Here is a 16,224-nt window from a genome sequence, read left to right on the forward strand (position 1 = left end):
ATTTCCTAAATTTTTTTGTTTTTTTTTTCCAGTAATTTCAGTTTTTTTTTTTTTTTTTTTTTTACCTGTAACCTAAACTGTTGTCTGATTTGATATATGTGTTGAAAAATGTGATATTAGGTCAGAACTCACATGTCTTTACTGAAACTTTGGCGCAAATGAGGCAGAGAAAAAAGAGCCCACTTTAGTTAATGCTTAAAAAGCATTGACTGATGAGTAGTTAAGATTGAAATTTAAACTGCTGACTGGCATTCTTATAATAACTGAAGCAATGAAAATCATTGCTGTTTGCAAACAAAATTACTATTTTAATTAGTTTTCAAAACTGGAACATGGAGTTTAAAGACTTCATTAATTAAAGTGTCAATTTATGGTGACGATGCATTCAAGCGCTTGGTGAGTCTCACATTATGCAATGCAAGCAGCGTGTCCTCTGCTGAAGAAGCCCAGATCAGCAGTGCTAGAAATAGACGACTAGAACAGGGATCTCATTAGTCTTTTCCGTGATGCTCTATGTGGTAATACTAAAGTATTACTGCTGTAGGAAAAGCAGAAGACCACCGCCCTCATGCTGCCTGTCTTACCACAAACTGGAGAATTACTCCTGTGAACAGCAGCAGCAGTAGCAGCTGGCTGGTGTGACAGAACAACTATCATGGGGACGAAAGCCATGCAGTGCTGATATCTATCATTTTAAAGGATTGCCTTTTCCTCTTCTTCACTTAATTCACCGAGCTTCTGCTGATTTATTGACCCTTTTTCAGTAAGCGTTCAGTGAGTTGTTGCTTTCATGGCAAAAAAATATTCAAGCAGATGCCAAGGAACGGCAGAGCTCTGAGGAACTGTAAGAATATTATCCAAGGTAGAAAATCATGTTCTAACACCTAGTATTTTAGATGCTTCATTTAAAAGCTACAAAACTTTACTTGAAAGGAGATATAGCACTACTCATTTATTTCTCATTCAATTCTTTTCCATGCAGACCCAGTAAAAATATTTAATATTAGATTTCAGAAAAAAAAAAAAAAGTCAAATGACTTTTTTTGCTATCTGCTAAAAAGACTGAAGTGTTCAAGGTTGATGCTGAAGCATCTAAATAAAGTGATTCTGACTCTGGGGATCAGTTGCTTATATATTATATATAATATAACATTAACAATATTATTTTATTGTTAATGTTATATATCATGCTGCCCTTTGCAGGCGCTCTGCACTGATGAAAACCTGGTCACCTCAGAAACACAACTGTTTGAAGCTTCTGGCCAGGCAGGAGACTTTAGCTAATATTTATTTGATCACTTAGAGCCACTAACAGAACATTGAACTTTCAATCCAAGATGGCCGGGGCGTCAATAACAATGAAACATGTAACAATGAAAAATACAAAACATAAAAACTATATATTTTACACACCCTTCATACGAACACATGCAATACACAATATGAAAGAGTAGAAAAGGCATTAAACACCAGAGGACTAAGTTTCACAAAATGGGCATAATCTTTACTGTTTGGGTTCATGTCAAAAACATGTTTACACGAGACAACATATGACTCCTATATATTTATGAAATATTGTCAGAAATATAACATATTGTGGAATAATGTGAAATATAATCTTTATTTTTATTCTGTGCCTGTCAAACGGTTTATTTGATTCATCCCAGGTAAAAAACAAATAATAATAATTGAGCTCTTTTAAAAACCATCATCTTGAACGTAAAACAAAACAGATCAGCACCTGAATGAGATGAGCTTCTTTCTGCCTCTTGTGGGGCGGAGACTACAAACAGCAGTCACCATGGTGACCTTCACACAGACTCTAGATGTTAGCCAGTGACAGAACTGGTTCACATTGCAAAGACTGTCTGCTAAGACCAAGGTCTGCCTCCGACGTGAAAATGAATCTCCAAAGCTCTTTGGAAACAGCCAACACAAACAGCACTCAACTCCGGAGAGAAGTCAGGTACTCCATCCTTTGTGTTGCTGATCTGTGTCCATGCAGAAGGGAGAAGTTAAGGCAATTTGTTATGATGTCAGACAGATAAGAATGACATCACACTTTCTTCATATCGGGCCGATAATTATCATGCACCCGTTGATGAATTTGTCATGATCTACTGTACAGTTTCATGGAGTACAGGAAGCAGAATGTATTTTAATATCTCAGAGATCTTTTAGTTTAAATGACTGAAAATCCAGCAAACCCCCATTCTCTGTCAGGACCGTTCAGTAAAGAAGGCCCAGGATGAAGAGTTCGGCTTCACAGTGGAGGAGAAAGAGCTAACACAAACAGCTGAGAACATTTCTGCAAGATGTTCGGATAAACAGCGAGATATTTTTTGAGGAGCAGCTGCACACAGCTCCTGTATCTGCAGGTGCTGAATGTTAGCAGACCTGAGTTTGCTTGTGCTCCTAATTTAGAAAATAGACACAAACACAGATCTGCTCCTGAAATAGCTTCACACAGCTAGCAGTGTCTCTCTGGGCTGACACAGTCAGTCTACATTTAAATTAGGCATTATGCATCCATTTAGTGGAATGCCGACCCATATTTAGGTAAATCAGAGTAAGAGCTAATTGGTAATTCAGCTTTCTGATGCAGGTGTAGGGAGCAATCCATGTAAAAGTCACAGCACAGTTCTTCTCCAGGGATGGAGACTCCTGATGTGAACGCAGAGGAAGAGAAAAGCAACCTGCCACACTGCTGCCATGATCTTTGGGATTTTGGTTATTCTTTAATTTACATATTTAGTTCATTTATAAGACCAACATACTCTGTAGGAACAGAGAAATGTGTTTGTTTACTTGAGGCCACAAGAGCAAGAACAAAACCTCTGATCTGTGGATTTGTAATCGATAGATTTGACTGAATGAATTTTATAAGATAAAATGGAGATTCAAAATACATAAAGCTTTATCATTTATGAGAGACACTGGAATAAGAAACAGTTATCAATGAGAAATGTAACTTGATTGTAGTATTAAATATGCATAATGTGATTCACACAAGTATAACTAGGACCTGGTAAACATACAGCCAGATATCTGGGAAAACAAATACACTTGTATGCGCTTTGGCTGTTCATCCACACAAAGATTCCATTTTATATCACTAAAAACTATTATTTATTAAAAACTTTGACCAAAGTGGAGATTTGATAAAACTACATATTTGTGTTTATACATGAGAAAACAGAGATTTATGGTGCCGCACATTACAGTCACAATAATTCACCAATAGTAAGCAATGTGGATATATACAAAGCAAGCAATGTTTGGGTTCCCAACCACCATCGCCTCGTATCTTAGTAACTTTACTAAGACACTTGACTTAATAATGTTTTGATTGTTGATTCTATGTTGCATGACTCTGTGTTTTTGTGTTTGTTCTTTGAAATGCGTTGCTGCTGAAATATGCTAGACAAGTAAAATCTGATTGATTTGATTTTGATTTTCATTCCAATACACTGCTTATAAGTAGTTCAAACTGTACATAGGTCCACACACATGAACTTCCTGCCGCCATGTTTAATTCCTGACAAAAAGTTGTGATTTTTTTGAAGCGATCTGATTGGCTGACAGGTTTTAGCTTTGCTCTGCACTGCCCCCTCTGGGTTTGGCATGTTTAAAACACTACAGGACAGATTTGTGCAGGTTCATGTGGATGAAAATGTTTCTTAAACCAACCTTGTGTTAAGGGATGAGGTGGAAATATTCTTGGAGATTCTTTGGAGATTCATTTTTATAAACACCCAGCTGTTTGTGGACAAGGCCTCGATTTCTGCATTCAAGAATTCTTTCGTTCCTGTATAGGAAACTGAGTCAAAGGTTTGGAAGCCTAAAAACATGATCTGACTTGAAGTAGGCCCTTTGACCTGCTCTGGACAGTTGCACATCAGATCTAATCCATTACTGACAGCAGATCTGACTTCCTCCACCATGAGGCTGATATGATTGTGTGCTTAGTGCCACATCTTCACTGTACACTGTCAAAAGTAACAGGATTAAGTATGAAGGCCTGTTTTTAGCTTTCGAGTTAAGTGCACTAATAGGATTTGTTGGAGGGCATGTGAAAAGCGTGTGTTTGCGTGAGTGCGTGTGTGTGTTACAGGAGACTGCTTTAACATCTGAGAGAACCCTGAACATCAGGTACAAACACCTGGAAGCAGAGAGAACTCCACAGAGGACAGAGGAGGCTCAGCGGCCCGACCAGCCGCCCAGATCTCTGCTGGGGAAGCAGGAGGGAGCGGCTGGGGCCTGGCTCTGGCCTTCCAGACAGACAGGCAGCGTTACTGGGCCTCCAGGCGCCACCTGTCATGTCTGTGCTCCATTCCCAGAACTCTCTGCCACAGTCTGTCTCTGTGGGGTTTGTTCGGTTACCCTGACATGCTGTCCAACGCTTTCTGCTCCTCATGTTGGGGTGAGATAGAGGAAAAGGTCTTTCTGAATTCTTCCTGCAGCTGAAATCATCTCTGAAGCCTGATGTAAGGAGCAGGACAGGCTCGGGAGGGGTCAGCATGCAACAGAAGCTGCATTTTCATTACAAATCACCACAAAACTTTGTGTATATTCCGCTAAAAAAAATAAATAAATACATTCTGTAATTTCTATGATTCCAATAAATAAGAAATTGAATTCAAATCACGTTAAAAATCATGGTTTTGATGGATGTAAAGAGTTACATGGTATATATTCATAATTCATGGTGTTATGGTGCTAGCGCTCATAATCTATCAATCAACCAGAGGAGACGTCAGAGCAACAAGCCCTGCCTACTTGGGAGCTGCTGCTTACGCAGCATTTTGGGGAAATTACAGCCAGAGATTTTACAGAAGAACTTCATGACAAACCTTGGCTGAAGTGTGAGGCCTCTGGAGCCAGCTGCACGCTGAGGCCAGCAGTATGTTACTGCTTTATACTTATGATGCGGAAAAACTTTTACAGTTTAGTTCTGTAAAATACACAAATTTCAATATGGCTGAAAAACCACCTCAACCTGGGCAACAACTTTTCATTGAAAAACATGACTTATTTCAAAACTGGCATGCGTCCATCAGCAAATTTATATTTGTAATTCCAACTTGTGAAATTTTAAGCACAGAATTAAGATAAAGATGGAATGCTGAATACATCACATAACGTGATACTATATTAGAAAACCTTGTGTTATTTTCTCTTGTGTCTGAAGCCATTAGTTTTTAAGTCAATAAATTGAGCACACATTAGGAAACTAATGGGGAAACCGAAAAGGCCATTGTTAGAGGCACAGTTGGTTTGACAGATGGGGACACACCCTTCATTGACAAGTTTCCTCCTGTGAAAGTGCCATAGAAACAATTTTTGCCACTTCAGATGTTTGAATTCTTCAGTTATCGGATCAGCTCTGCTCCACTCTGCTGTCAAAGAACTACAACGCTGCTCTCAACCTCAGAAGGAACAGGAAATCGTTGTGCAGCAGATGGCGTGCCCCCTGCAGAGTGCTGAGCTCTCCGTTGTGCGTCTGTCTGGATTCAAGTGACAAGATGACAAAACTGTAGACACAAAATAGGAAAAATCCAAAAAAAAAAAAAAAAAAAAAACTGCCACAAGATGTTTGAAACAACCAGCTCCTAAAGCTGCTTCAAATATATCTAGTGACACTAGCTATGTTAGTATCACATTAATCAAACGTAAGAAGAAAATATGGATTGTTAGAAAATATTTCAGGTTTTATATTGGAAATGAATAAAGTTGGAATATAATCCAGAAAATCTTTTCCATTAACACTGTGATAAACTTTCGAAGTTTATCATACTTTGTTGAGCTTTCCATCATGTCATAATGTCATTCTCTCATCAAAAACAAACCTGGAGTGTTGCTTTGATCTTTTCATGCATGATTGAAAAATCCCTGAGTCTCCAGTAGCAACCATTCATACTATCTCTCTCTTTCTTGTCCTCTCTCTGTCCACCTCTCATGTGGTGTGCTGCTCGTAGCCTTGTCCCTTATGTTGAAGCACGGCTCTTGTTGTGCACTCTAAAAGCTGAAACGTTCGTGACCAGCCCATCTCTACTGGGTAGACCTAGGCCTGCCTTTCAGGCCAGGCTAAGCTTGCAGTTTCCAAACTTCCCACCTTCCACCTCCCTTTTCCCCCACCCCTCTCTCTCTCATCTCCTTCAGACTAGCTAGCAGCAATTAGCAAACACCTGGTGGAACTGTGCATCTACTTAGCTCATTACATTATAGGAGCTACTTGTCAGAGCAACACCAGTAGAAATGTTGTTAAAGAGGAGCCATGTTGTGATGACTTTCTGAAGGTAGAGTTTCAGAAAGAGTAGAAGTTTCTAAAAGAGACACAGGCCCAATATGAAGTCATATTTGATATATACAGCATTATTATAACAATCTAAGGGTGGGGTACCCAAAGGCGGTCCTCGAGGGCCGGCATCCTGCACGTTTTAGTTCTCTCCCTGGTGGTAGAAACAACCTTCTTAACATGTCAATTTTCTTCTTAGGCCTTCTAACGAGCCATCATTGGATCCAGGTGCGTTAAACCAGGGAGAGAACTAATACATGCAGGATGCCGACTTTGGGCACCATAACATAGTTACATAGTTACTTGATTGTGCTATAAAATGACACTATGCCTGGAAAACCCATCAAACTGCTCCTTTAAGCAACATAGTTAATGTGGCTAGTATGTGTATTTGTCAATCCAGCCATGCAGCAGAGTTTATCATCTAAACGTTTCTGGCTGTTAATCTGCTTCAGGCAGCTAACTTTCTGCAGATGATTTGGTCAAAGAGCAATGCATCTAGGATTAGAGAAGCATTACATTTGCTTTTGGTAACACTGTAGAGTAATGCAAGGATCAGAGTTTTTACAGCATTTCATGATTGCCACCTGACAGGAAGATACAACCGATTTGAACAGCAGACATCCAAGGACATGACATAGAGGAAAAACCTTGTTATGTCATCTCATATCCGGGCTGTCCAAGAGCCTCTGGGAGACACAAGGAGATGTTAAACAGGCCAGCAGAGGTTAAAGCTGAGTAATGTGTACTGGAGATGATGAGCATCTAATTCATGACAAACACTGCAGGGTTAGCTGTTATATCTGCTTTATGATTCACCTCCCTGACAGTCAGATTAGGCTGTTATCAGTTTGTCTTCACTGACTGGTAATGCAGCAACCTTGGGACATCCTTCCAGTTCTAATCAGTTGCAGTGCAATATAAATGCAGCCTTCAGAAACTACATCAAAGGATGAGATGCTTCTTTCCCAACCCACTCTGCTTCCGTTGATGCAGATAGGATGTTCACAGGGGTCTGACAGCCTGGGTGAACGTTTTGGAGATTGCTCAAGATTGTGGAGCTGTGAGGGAGACCAGGGGGTCGCTGCAGGTAAGGAAGGAGGCCTGCAGCAGGAGGCAGCATGTGCAGGGGGCTAATAAGTCATGCAGCTTTTAAGCAAAAACTTTCAAAGTTTTTCCAGTCATCAGGTAACTCCTGATTGCCACTGACAGGTCTGTTTTGAGTAAAGACACCAGTGTGCGTGTTGAAAAACAGATCCTCTTTCTTGATGATCATCATCGCTGTCATGGCTGCCTGGATAATGTCACAGTTGCCAGCAAGTAGTAGCACACAGTAAAACAGCCTTCAGAATGTGCTGCATTAACTCATTGTCATAATACTTTATGATAGATAGTAAAAACTTTTTTCTTCAGAATCACAAATCATACAGTTTTGGCGTCTTCACCTAATGCTGCACACCAGACAGGATGCAGACTGACAGCCATAAGGAAGTGTGTGTGTTGGTGTCATTCATATCCCTTCAACTTGAACTTTACACACTGCAAGTTTCCTTGGGCTTTTAATCAACCAACACAAAGGAGTGAATCATTGTAGAGTGAAGGAAAAGTTTCTCAGTAGGGATTTAGTTTAGACTCTTTGTTCTACACTTTGCTTCGTACAGACGGTCTGGACCCTCGGATATTCGTAACGACTGCTTTCTGGAAGCTAACAAGAAATGACATACGCAGTAAACAACTCCATGTGGAGGAGGTCCAAAATGACATATCATAAACATTCCTTTTGCTCCGCCTTTATTTGCTCAATATTTGGAAGCGTGGCCAACATGGACTGAATGGCTTCATTCACTTCTTCCAATCCTACTACCAAACTGCAAAAATAGGCAAACTATAATTCTAAAAAACATAATCTTTCACAACTTCTCCTTCTATTTGTTCACTGGTTGGTTGAAACTCCACCAGAAGAATCCAGCTCAGTAGAAGAAATCCTGAAGGGAGATGAGAACTGAGCAGACTTCTTTAAGTACAAAATGTCCCACTGGCAGGTCTGAAATAACATGAAATGTTGTGTGGTAGAAGGCAGCACTGCATAGCCGAAGAGCCAGGTACAGAACTCCAAACCCCCAACGCTGTGTCCATACACACACAAGCACACCTTCATGGTGATTACAAATATTTTCCCAGAAATATTGATAATTACATATGATGGCACAGGGACTAACTAGTTTTTTCACAAATCAATAGCTTTTTCCAATTCTCAGACATTCTTTTCATATTGTGTCACGTAACAACACAGACTGATGTCCGTCAGAGTTTGCCATGTCTAACCACCGTCTGTCTGTAGAGCGGTTATCCCACTGACACTGATCCAGAGGGACAGGCGGTAAAGAGAACAGGAACAGAGCAGCGTCTCACTCAAGGACATCCTGACAGCACACACAGCTGCTGATAGATGGGACGTCTGTGACGGCAATCAAATCTCTGACCTTCCTGTTATGAGCCCCTGTCTGTATTAATATTAGATCACCAACTTGGTACTTGATAGCCAGCATGGCTAACATCCATTGAGTGGTCGCGCTACCTGTGGAACACACACTTGTAATCGAAGACACCATGTTTCAACGTGGGACAAGTTCTGCTGGCCACATGTGATTTGGACAGCACACAGTGACTGTGGATGTTTGGCTGCTCTGGTCCAAACTGCAGTAGGATCACAGTTTGGTTTCTAGCTTTTGTACATTTGTCAATCGGACCTAGAAGATTCTTCAGGTGGTTTGGATACAAAAATCAGACCTCTGGAGATTTTCTGAGGTATTTGCAACTGTCAAGCACAAAGAGACCAATAGAATTTGAAATTGTGCTCAGCTGTGCTTTAGGATTACATTTGTAACCATTTAAACTGATTATGGTTTAAAACGAGGGAGCAAGCAAGAAAAGTACAAAACCTCATATGAAAAGTAAGTAACTTTTCATATGAGGTTTTCAATCATTAACTGTTGTTGAGGCCACAATGCAACCTTTAACCTTGAAGGAGAAGATAACCTATTTCCAGGGCTGAGGATTTGAAGTTCCATCCAATGAGAATTTGTTTAGTCTCTTTGTGTTTCCTCTCAGACACTTTTTATTCCAGTAGAGGCCACGGGGTTGCCATTGTTTTTAAATCACCAATAGTTCACCTAGCTGATATGCAGTGGGACACTTCCACTAATCTGCTAACAGTGCATTGGCGACAGTTTAGTGCTAACATTGAAATTGAAACACTTAGATTTCCCTAAATCAATGTTTCCAGGTAAATTCTTGTCTTGTCTTGTAAACTACGTCAGCTAAGTCTTGTAAGTTTTGAAGTTTTCAATGCCACACACATCGAACTTGAAGTGGTGGGCGCATTTTTGATGTACTAAAGGTGTTGGGTTTGAACGCACCATATTAGCTTCACTCTTAAAGGTACAGCCAATTAATGCCAAGGAAAACAAATGGTGCTCCTGGATTGGCTGCTTTGCTAACCCCAGCAACGAGGCAAGTAGTTCAGCTTTCCAAACTGCAGTTTCTTTTTAATATTTAAGATAAGCGCCGCAAAAAACATCCATGAAGAGGCAGGATTTCCTGAATAATTTAGAGTTACGTTGGACAAAAAAAATATTTCTGAGTAATGAACTGCAAATGGAGGTTTGTGTGGTGATCCACTGTAGTTCAGAAATTCACCACTTGGTGAATTGTGCATCTGTTGGGCTCTTGTTCAGTTAAATAAAGGAACTGTGTTAAAAACAGTGCAAATCATCAAACTGATGTGCTTGATTACCTTCATTCTGCGAGTTGTGTGGAACTTCTGTGGTGCACAGAGCTGAATGCACGACACCATGACACCCGGATGATATGCTCTAGAACAGTGTTTCTCAACCCTGGTCCTCACCCCCCCTGTCCTGCATGTTTTCGATGTTTCCCTTCTGCCACACACCTGAATTGTATCTCTGGGTGATTAACAGGCTTCTGCAGGACTTGATGGTCATGCAATCATTTGAATCAGCTGTTCTGGAATAGAGGCACATCTAAAACATGCAGAGCAGGGCGGCGGTGAGGACCAGGGTTGAGAAACACTGCTCTAGGACTATCTATACACTCATCCTAATGATACTGAAAGATTCCACATTTTGCAACTGTGTGTCAGAGGGCAGTTGTGGGATGTACAGAAATTTCCATTCTACACACAGAAGTATATATTTAAGTAATACATTTAATAAAATATTTAAGTTTCTACATATATTTTTCACAGTATTTTCCACAAGTGGGAAAAACATGGAATAGATGAGCCAGGTTTAGAAGAATGTATGCTGAAATTCTTTAACATTTTACAACTGGCTTACCATTTTCCCTCCAGAAATGTTTTTCTAGTAGACTCTGTAATCAAGTTTGGTACATAAACAGTTATAAGAGCTCTGTCTGCCTTCTCACTCACTTCCCATTTAACATTAGAGACTACAGAATATGTGACAGTGGCTCAGTTAAAATGACAAATGGCCATAAATGCAGCACAAGACAGTTTATTTCCCTCTTTTTAAAGAAGCAACAGAAACAAGAATCAAAATGACCTCTGTTTAATCCACCAAATCTGATAATGTAGATGAAAACTATTTATAGGGTTTCTATTAGGTACAAATATTTGCATTAATGCACTGATGATCTCCTCACATGAAGAAGCTAGAGGAAGATATAATACAAGGTTTGGAGAAGAAGTTTAACTGCTTTACATTCCAGACAGCCAGACACTGAAAAGGCCATTTGAGCTGAGAGGTTGGAAGTCCTGAAAGAGTCAAAGCAGAGCTTTGTTATTAATGGGCTCAATCTGTCTGGGACACTTTTGCCATTTCTTTAATGCCACAGAGCAGTGAAGGAAGACGCAATAAAGAACAGAGCCTGGAAGCTTCACTTATTACAATTAATAATTCATACCAGTGCATTAACCAGGCGGGAGCCCCGGTTCAACATGGCAGGCATGTGGTGTGGCTGAGGGTTTGGAACCACAGAGCCTGTTGCTGCAAATGAAGTCACTGCCCAATGCATGGTGGCTCATAAAAAGGTGATGACCAGTGTGAAAAAAATATGTGACTATGTAGTTTGTTTTTATAACATATATTTATAATAAGCATAATTCTTCATCTGCTGTCTGAACACCAGGGGTTTCAATTCTTAGTGATCTCAAAGCCTTTTTCACAAAATTGTGGCATAACACAGAATAACTGCAGCATCCCTGCCAGCATGCTTAGGTGGGCTCCATGTGGGGAAAAGGAGGGCAGGCCATATGGGTCCCATATATCAACCCTCCTTTCCCCCACATGGGGCCCACCTAGGCATGCTGGCTGGGATACAACCATCTTCTGAACACACATCACTCGCTGAAATGAGGCTTTACAAATTAGCCGTAAACCATCAATGTTCCACCAAATCCTGATTTCCTCCAAATGTAACAACATGCAATGGGCTAACATTAATGTTAGTTCTATCAGATGTCATGTAGTTTATTTCTGCATTTGCAAGCTGTAAGTTGGTTTTTTATGTACTTCTTCTTCTATGAGTGTCTTTTAAGTCCACATCAAAACTAAACTACTTCAAAACTAAACTACTTCCATGGTGGTCTAGTTTTCAGCCTGCTTTAGTTCAGGGGGTTTGGTAGAACTCTGGAACCACAAAAGTTTCATCTCACCACAAATCTGTTTCCTTCAGTGTCCATGCTTACTTCATGGATTGAGCAAATAAATGCTGAAACTCATTCACCTTGAAAATGCCCTCATACGCGTGCCTCAGTTTAATTCAACAAAATTAAAATTTAAAAAAACATATCATCGTCTGAGATTTCCCAAATTGTTTAAAGATCTGCAGACACAATCTTTTAGCGAGTTAAAACTTTTAAATTTGGAAAAACTCCTTGAAAAAAGCACTTCTGTCAAACATACCCTATTATCTGAACATTGAGCAAATAGAGATCATTCAGGTCATCCTGACTGCCCAGGAAGAGCTTACTACTGTCAGAGAGAGAGAAAAAACTTTTAAATGTCTTTCCAGCCTATGTTTTAAGCATACAGTGTATTCAGGTAATAAATAGGTTTCAAATGCATTTTATGTAGCATACAACCAGATCAATGCTTTAAGTGCTTCCAGCTGAAATAAAGCAGTTTAAAATCTGATTAGGTTTGCCATTCAGAGTGCAGAATCCTCCCAAAATTTACTTTAATCACATTTTCAAACCACTTATGGAATCAAGGACTTTCATTTGATTTTCAATTCCCAATTTTAATTATGAAAAAAAACTCAAAACTATTATTTTTTTAGACATAAAAACTCCATTAAGAGTTTGCTTAGTTTAATGTATTTGTGAAATAAAACATCTGCATAATGCATATTTAATATAAACACTTCTAGTTGGAAAATGTTGAGCCGGATCCAAGTGGCATTAGTAGCCCACTAAGAAATATGACAGTGAACCTGCTCCAACTCTCACACTACATAAACCCAGAAATAGAACAAGTCAGAGCGCCGAACGCAGCAGAGCAACTCATAAAATAAAGAGATTGTTTTCTTTCCCTCTTTTTCCCCTTGCGGCTGTGTAACTAAAGAGACTAAATATAGACTAAAACATAATAAAATCAAAGACATTATAAGGATTTTTTACCCTTTTCCCTTCTCCTACACTCTGCATTGTCCTGATGGTGCAGACACAAAGCCATCAGAAGCTAATGTTGCAGAAAAATAATGGGTGGAGGCTTTAATGCCTGACAGGTGTCTCTGTAATGCAGCTGTTCTGCTCCAGACCGGGCTGATGCCAATCTGCATTTCCTCTGTCCTTCTGCTCGCTCTCATCTGATCACGTCTTAAGTGGCCCTGATGAGAAAGCAATGAAGAAAGGCCCAGCGTGAAGGACGGAGGTTTATGTGCCTGTTTGATGTGGGATGCGCTCTGGAGTCTCTGTCAAATATCTGGAGGAGGAGAAGTTACGTGGCGACGTCAGTGGCCTGAGACGACCTCACCGCGTCTGCCTTTTAACATAAACACGGCTACTGTCTTTTATTATTCTCCTTTAATGCTGGGCATCAGCAGCTTGTCAGGGTGGCATTATGAAACTATAAAATACCATACAGTCTGAAGGTAATGACCCTGGATATCACTTCACAGGGCTTAGCTGCAGCATTTTCTTTTTGTTTTTTAGTTTATTTAATCACTTCATGGAATGAAAATCATCTCTTGAGTTTCATTTAAAAAAATAGACGAAGGAGCTGGAGACCCTAGAAATCAATTAAGTGGATAAATCATTTTCTATTGCATGGTGATGTAGTGCTCCATCTGAAAGTCTTGCATACTAATCAAAGAACAAATTATTTTCTTGCCCTTGTAAATTGGAACATGTTGAATGAATGTGTGACCACTTAATGGAAACAGGAAATGGATGAAGTGGGCAGGTTTGCTCCAAACATCGTCTATGCAGGAACAGATGGAAATAAACCGGTTAGCAGAAGAGATTGCAAAAGAAAAGAATCAAAGAGTTCAAGTGCAAACATTTTTTTATCCATTGCAGTTTTGTGGAATACATCATTTCTGATGCGGCTAAAAAACCAGCTATACTCATCGTAGTACAAAAATAAAAAAAACTGAAGTTCTTTTTAAAACTTCAGTTTACTTTAATTTAACAAATATTTTTTTCTGTAATTCCCATTAGAGCAATTATATGGTCAATGGAAACACAGCAATAGCTTCAACATTCATCACTCCTGTATTATTCAAGTCAACTGGAGCTCTGATTGGTACAGAGTTTGATACAGCATCACAGTAATTCATTACAAAGGCACATTTAGGTGTTTTTTTTTTTTTTTTTACCTAAATAAAGATTTTCAGAGACTTTTCAGCCTTTAGTGACACTTGCTTCTTCTGAGACTGAAGTACAATACAAAATCTTGTGCAGGAAACAAGTAGATGTTGTTATTGGTAATCCAAGAGGTAAAGATAAAATGCATTCTCACAAATCAAATTTGTCATGACTTCTAGTAGATAACTGAACTTTTTCCCCCAAATGTATCCCTGTATAAAACCGGAGCTATTTTCAGAGCTTCCTGAAAGGAGCTTGAACATGAGAAAAATGAATCGCAGGACCACACTGGCTCTACTTTATGATGGATGACAGTGGAAGGAGGTGTGGTGGGTGATTTCTCCACAATGGCTGAACAGAAAATTTACATTCTAGCTCTTGCAAGCTAAATTCAGGTTGACAGGTGATAATTTAAACACAGATGAACAGCTGTTTGCCAAGCTGTGCCTCAGACTTGAGTGGACTGTGTGTGTACATGGATATTTTCCATCTGTAAGTGCAACCTCGTATAATAAAGCTTGTCATATTTCCTTTCAGTGATTTCCATCAGATCACGGTGTTTAGCTTCACCCAGACATAAGTGAGGGAAACAAAACAGGATGAAACTAGAGCTGCACTCAGCCACCTTCACATGCACATGTTCACATGCAAATGTTCACATGCACATGTTCACATGCACATGTTCACATACACATGTTCACATGCACATGTTCACATGCACATGTTCACATGCACATGTTCACACATGCACATGTTCACATGCACATGTTCACATGCACATGTTCACATGCACATGTTCACATGCACATGTTCACATGCACATGTTCTGTCCAGATTTAGATGGAAGGTTTTTTAACCTTCAGCTTCAGAATTAAATGCAACAACTTGTCTTGAGAATTTACCTAGTGGTATGAGTAAAAATGACTGATAAAAGAAGTTGAACTCTAGTGCAGTTTCAATGCATATGTGAACGCCAAGCTGACCAGAGAAAGGCAGAAAATGGACTACAATGTATGGCATCATGGGTAAATATAACCAAATCAAACACGCAAGTCTAACGTAAGGGGAGAAATGGCTCATTGTCTTTAACCAAAGACAAAGAGAAATCCAAACACCACTAAACTCCACTGCATTATTGTGAAAAACAAAGTTGTGCTTTAGTGGTTCTTGGTGCAGCACCCCCACAGTTGAGCGGGGGAACAGGTTTGGTTCATTTGATGCAGCGTGGTGTGAAAGCAAACCACATCAGGACAAAATGTAAAAAAATGTTGTAATTCTGGTTCCCGACCAAGTCAAGTCTACTGAACCATACGGTGTGAAAACACTGTCAGACTACAGTGTTTTCACAGTTTGACGATACTGATTTCGAGCATGTAAATGTTTGTTACTATGGAAACACTATGGAAACCGGATGGACAGACAATATTGCTGACCAAGGATTTACAGTCTGTTCTAGGTCAAACCTCCCAGCTGCTTGAGGAGCAAAAATGAATGAATTTTGTTAGGAAAAAAACAACTGGAATGAACGAACAGGAAGCCGGTAAACACACTGAAAACATTTATTACTGACAAAACACACCCACTTTGACCTGGATTAATGACAGACGGTTTTAGGACTGAAGGAACCCAAGCCGATGTGTGCAAGCCAAAGCTGAATGAAACACAGACATGATGAATGTGGAATCAGTTCAAACGTTCCAGCCCACAAAACAAACCTCTGAAGATCACAGGGTGGACAAAGTTTTAATTGGAGGCATCGACAGCGCCCTCCGTTTGATTTGTGGATTTTTGTGTTTATTTGAGTTGCTTACACATGCCAGCAGTCTTAATTTGGTGATATTTCAAAGCAGACCTGTCAGTTCATTCCAGAATGAGCCTATAAAGCAGCAGAGGTGCTGACACACAGGAAGAGATATGAGAGGCAGAATTAATTATGTGCCAGAGAACGTGCATAAGCAGGGACGTAGTTCAGCTCAGCTGAAGGAAAAGGCGGAGGCAGAGCTGTGGCCGTGGTGATGGATGAGGGTGGTGCAAATTTACTACTGGACCTACCTACACTCTACACCGGCTCCATCCT

The 16,224-nt window shown here is 39.9% G+C and overlaps 1 protein-coding gene across 2 annotated transcripts in view; it reads right to left on the bottom strand.

Annotated features, from left to right (window-relative positions):
* The window catches only part of LOC106944835 (heparan sulfate glucosamine 3-O-sulfotransferase 5), a 90,750-nt gene that overhangs the window by 16,519 nt on the left and 58,007 nt on the right, over positions 1-16,224 (bottom strand). The window contains exon 1 of one of the 2 annotated variants that reach the window (XM_015028108.1): positions 10,095-10,156. The exons of the other annotated variant lie outside the window; for it this stretch is intronic. The gene's annotated coding sequence lies outside the window, so the exon portion shown is untranslated. Of the gene's footprint in view, positions 1-10,094; positions 10,157-16,224 lie in introns of those variants that run through there. 2 annotated transcript variants of the gene reach the window in all.

This window comes from Poecilia latipinna, unplaced genomic scaffold, assembly GCF_001443285.1.
Source record: "Poecilia latipinna isolate Pla-1442-1.1 unplaced genomic scaffold, P_latipinna-1.0 Scaffold114, whole genome shotgun sequence".
NCBI lineage: Eukaryota > Metazoa > Chordata > Actinopteri > Cyprinodontiformes > Poeciliidae > Poecilia > Poecilia latipinna.